The sequence below is a fragment of the Gavialis gangeticus genome, unplaced genomic scaffold (genome assembly GCF_001723915.1).
Source record: "Gavialis gangeticus isolate Ggan-Ray unplaced genomic scaffold, GavGan_comp1, whole genome shotgun sequence".
Lineage (NCBI taxonomy): Eukaryota > Metazoa > Chordata > Crocodylia > Gavialidae > Gavialis > Gavialis gangeticus.
This window is the reverse complement of record NW_017729024.1, coordinates 2,578,940-2,584,525: the sequence shown is the minus strand read 5'-3', so window position 1 is coordinate 2,584,525 and position 5,586 is coordinate 2,578,940.

The following is a 5,586-nucleotide window of genomic DNA, read 5'->3' as shown; positions in this document are numbered from 1 at the left end:
CGGTGGCTGGCGGGCCGGCCGGCTCAGCCGCCGCGCATCGTCCGTAGGGCGGCGCCGGGAGTGCGGGCGGGCGCCGGCACGAGGGATTTTAAACTTTCTGGCGCCTTCGCCCGGTTACACAAGCGCGGCTGCTCTCACGTAACGCGAGCGGGGACGTGCGGCGCGGTCGCTGCCTCCGGGCTGCCCCTCGCGGGCGGGCGGGGAGAAGAGAGGAGGGGAGAGGGGCGCACCCTGTCCCGCGCTCACGCACACGCACTGGGCTGGGCGAGGGGCGCGCTGAGACGGGCCGCGGCCCGCGCCAAGATATGCAAAGGAAAAATGCTATGAGCTCATCAGAGGGCTCTGGGAAAGCGCGGGGGGGCGTGTTTCTGGGAAGGGCTGCCTGCGCGCCCCCTCGGCAAGTGCCCGGGAGCCCCGCAGCCACCCCTCACCCGCTGTCCTCAGGCATGAGGAGTGGGGACGGCTTCTCATCAAAATCTCCCTCTTAGTCTCTGCCACCTCTCTCCCTTTCAATCCCCCCCCCCGTTTTGCTCCAGCCTGTCAGGAGGTTTCCCGCCCCCACTGAGGCAGGGGGCTCCTCAGCGCTGCCTGCCTTTGGCGGGAAATGGGTGTGGGGGCGACATTGTTGTGCGGCGGTTCCCGGTGAGTCTGTGCAAAGGAATGGAGACTGAGAGGAGTTCCCTCACCCCTAGCGGGGTCCTGAGGATTTTTCCGTCTGACTTGTCACTCCCCAGTCTGTGGCAGGCTGGAATTTCTCCTCTCAGCTCAATGGATTCCAGTCATTCTCTGGATCCTTCCAGCCCTTCCTGGCTCAGGTGTCTGGAGTGCCTGGCAAGGCTGTTTCCAAAGAGATGTGCTGCCTTCTGTCACTGCCCATGTCTAAAAAAACGGCTCCTTTGTGGACTTCGAATGACACTTTTACTCCTGGGGGGACATCTGCAGGAAAAACAAAAGGGCTGCCCATCACAATGCCTTAATAAAATCAGAGATCTCCCCCCGCTTATGATTTTCAAATCTTGCAGTGGCAACACGTAGGGGATGCAGGGGGGTGCATGTGCACCCCCTGACAGCCAGCACTCCCCGCTTAGGCAATGGACAGGGGGGAGTCAGGAGCACCAGTGCCCCCTCTCCCCCCCCACCCCCCAGAGCTCTGGAAGGGCAATGGGGGACACTAGGAGAAGTGTCACTGGCACTTCTGGACACGTCCTTGGCCTTTCCAGGTGCACTACTGACACTTTGGGTCAGCACGTGCAACCAGCAGGGGGGGATCCCCCTGGTTGATGCGACTGGCTGCAGCAGCCCCCCGCCCCCGGTTGGCGCAATGGGCCATGGGGGAACCCCCCCCCACGGTTGCTGACTGGCCGCTGCGGGGACAAGTGCCCCCCTGACTCAGGAGGCACCAGTCACCCATGCTTACAGGGGGGACTTTCATCTCTTATGCTTAGCCCTCCCACCCCCAGCTCCCACATAATTCAAACACTACTTGTAATGAATATGTTTAATTAGTGTGGTGGGGGAATGCACACCCTTTAATAAACCTCTTTAAGCTGCCAAAGGCCTTGATCCAGCAAACAGTTCCACATCTGCTTCACTAAATGATCATCCCATTATTAATAATGCCACCTAACTTATCTATCCATCTTATCAATCTTTCCATCTATTGAACTCTGTTGTAAAACTTAGCATGTGGGTAAGGATTGGGCCGTTGGTCAGTGCCAGCAGTAGCTAATCCTGGAGGCATACGCACAACTTTTCAGCTGAATTTATGAAATTCTGTCTGCTGGACTGTTTAAAACGTCATGCAGCTTTCTAGCAGGCTTAAGGAATAGGTGGCACCTTTGAGTCTCTTGGGGTCTCCTTGTATCACTATTTTTTCTGGCAACAAAATGCAGCAGTTCTGACATCCATGTCTTATCCCAGGGCAAACCTTAAAAAGGTCCACAAGATAAGGAATGCTACTACGAGTTTGTCCTGGGACATCTCTGAATGCTGGGATTGCTGTCCTGGGACTGCATTGTTGAATCAATGGCAGAAAAGGGGCAGTGTATTCAGCCACTCTCTAAACCCCTATTGGAAGGACGATATGGGTACATGCTAATCCTGAGACTTTCCTGTTTTGGAACGAACACAGGCAGAATTGATCCTGAGACAAACATACATCTGTTCCTAGCCCTGGTCTCTTCCTCTGGTACCGTGCAGTTCTTTGTTATAGAGGACTTGGTTTGAATTGTTTTGGGCTCTTTTGTGGCCATGGTGTATAGATGGGAGCAGAAGTGATTGCTGTTTTCAATAACATAATCTAGGGCTGGGCAAACAGGGCGCCAGCCCCAGGCACCAATTTAGCAGGGGTATCAGCACTCTGCAACCCTGACTCCCCAGTCTCCAGTGCTCAGTGCATCCTCTGTCCACATCCTGCCACACTCCATCCACTCTCTGGTACTTGGCACGCGCGCGCGCACACACACACACACACACACACACTTTTCTGCCTAAGATGCTGAAACTAGTAGTTGTGGCTCTGGTTTTTTTAGAATAACATTTCATTACGTGTTCACTTGCAATTGCAGGGAACTGGACTTGGAGTGGGTGGTCACCTTCAGTTCTGTATGCCATTTTTAAGTAGAATGGTGGCAAAAACTATCCATTTATACTTGGTGTAATAATAATTGGGATTTTTTTTTTCACTTGGAAATTTTCCAGCTTTGAAATCCCATACTACAACCACTTCCTACCTGACAGATTTTTTTACCTTGAGAGTTCCAGCTGGCTGAGTGGTCCTGAGATGATAAGCACTATGCTAACATGGTAGGTTCTGCCAAGCTGAGCCTTCTGAGAGCACGGTAGGTAACTGGTCGCTCTCCTTAGATGCAGTAGTTAAGATCCTGTTAGCTAACTCCTCTCTCATTTATTTTATGGAGGGTTTTTCTTTAAATATTCAAACAGTTTAATTCAGTCCCCTAAGCCTTTTGCATTGTGGTTTCTTAATTTTATCATCCATCTTAGGCCTTGACTGGAACAATCAGTGACTAAGACTGAAGAAAATGGAAAGTCTTGAGAAGAAGGAAAATACAACACTGAAGAAAATGAGGTCTCTGTCTTTGTAATCTTCCTGTAAATCTTATTAGTGTTACAAATAGCAGGTTGTCTCCTAATGTGTGATATTAGAAAATGTTTCCACACACTAGGATTCTGGCCACAGCATTAAGTAACTGTTTTTTTCATGAAGCTGAACAAAGCATAGGACAGGATTGCCCTACTAATTTATCAGGCTGTGATATTGTTTACCATTTTTTCCAAAGTACAATTTTGAATTTTCAGTGAATTTCAAGCTCATGAGTCATAAAAGGCACTGGGAACAATCCTAGAAACTAAAGTCCTCTGCTTCTAGTTGGGTCCCCAAGTTCAATTCACTCCCTGTCTACTCTGCAAACATTACCAACTACGCTTTAGAAACTGGACTAAAATCAGTAGTTTCTTTTGCAGATACCACTAAAAAATATACCACTGGCCCTGAGCAAGAGGCAAAAGACTATATGTACCATTATATATCTCCTAGCCATCCAGTTCCTTCAGCCCCCTAATTTAATTGTGGAAAAATATTCTGAAATCTAGTGAACAAATAGGTATTCAATAGGGCTGTGCGGAAGTTCGCCGGCAGTTTCGTTTTGATGCTGTTTCAACTTGTTTCGAGCTTGAAACAGCAAAATCAAAACAAAATAGAGAGCTTCAAAACAGCCTCAAAACAAAACAAGGCAAGTCAAAAAGTTTCAAAATTTTAGAAACGTTTCGAGTTTCAAAGCTCAAGCTGGGCTTGCCCGCAGGGAAACAGAAACTAAAATAAGAAGAGGAAGGGACAAGAGGGGGAGGGGGAGAAGGACTGCTCTCATTATTGACTGTGTAGCTGGCCAGTGACTGTCATCCTTTCCTGAGGTCCCTTCCAATCCCAGTGCTCTGGGAAGTGGGCGGGGGGAGAGATGGCAAAACTGCATAAATGGCATTGTTTGAACTGCCCTACTTTCTGTCTTGGTGTTAGTTGAGTGAGGGCGCATCTTAACACACACACAGTGTCACCCACCCATGTCACAAGTTTTTCCTGTCAGCAGCTAGAGGTGCAGGGCCCCAGAACCCAGACTCCCCCTTCCCCTATATCCTTGACAGCTGGCAGGCTTCATGGCTGCAGCAGGGCCTATCAGGCTTGCAGTTTTCACCCCCTTGTTTCCCAAAACAGACACAGTCCCACAAGCACCCATGTCACTGTTAGATCCCAACTCCGTGCGGTGTGCAACGACTAGGGAGATGACGATTCAATTGCTCATGGATCCTGTTACTCGTTAGCCAGAGCAAGCAGGGAGGAAACACCAGCACACATTGCTCACAACAGTTGTATTCAGAATGGAGACAGCTTCGGACTAGCTCCCAGAAAACCAACAAACCGGGGAGCTGCACTGAACATTAGTTCTTTTCACATTTTATACACCTTGGTTCATACATATTAACATTTATTCCGCCTATGTTCCTCCTCGGGTTCTACCCATTTCTCGTCCCATCTCAAGCTTCACCTCTGTTTACTATTGACTTCATTAGCGTATAATTGCCTATGCATTTCATTCATTTACATGTCTCTCTGCTAAGAGCGCATGCGTAAGGCCATGAACTTGGGTACTCTCGGTCACTTGCTGCTTTTTCTTGTTCTCTGCTGACTCCAGCAGACTCTCCAAGGTCTGGCTTTTGTCTTAACTCCTGATGATAGCTGGTGAGCTGCATCTTGTTCTTTTTATACAAGAATCATGTATCCTGCACACTATTCCACTGTTAAAGAAACTACTTGCCTAAGCATATGCAAGGTTATTTTCATACATCATTCTGCCTTGTGGTCAGCAACTTTTCACTGAGACACAGGTTAAAGCCTTGTTCCAGCTGCAGATCCAATGCTCCCCAATAATCCAAATTATTGTCACCCTAACAGTCACAAGTTTTGCCTGTCAGAAGCCAGAGGTGCAGGGCCCCACAACCCAGAAGCCCCTGCACCTATCTCCTTGAAAGCTGGCAGGCTTCGTGGCCTCAGCAGGGGCTACCATCCCTGCAGCTTTCATCCTGCTGCACCTTAACACAGTGTCACCCATGTCACAAGTTTTGCTTGTCCACAGCTTGAGCTGCACTTTTCCCCAAGCCCCTGCACCTATCTCCTTGAAACTTGGCAGGCTTCATGCCCATAGAAGGGGCTACCATTCCTGCAAGTTTCATCCAAATCAGGCCAGAAATGACAAAGTTAAAGGCTGTTTCAACCTTCCCCATTATAGCCTATGGGTGAAACATCGAAACAGTGAAACTGTTTCAATGAAACAGAACAGCAGTTTCGAATCAAAATGAAATTCTAAATAAATTGCTGTTCCATCAAAATGTCAAAACGCAAGTCGAAACGGAATGGTGCCATTTCACACACTGTAGTATTCAATACAATGTCTTCACCAGCTTCATTTTAAAAATGTCATCTCTTTTACTGAGTTGGGATTCAACTAGTTATTCAGGCATGTGCTTACCTTTATCCTATTTGAATCAATGGAGCAATTCATGTGCTTGAGTCAC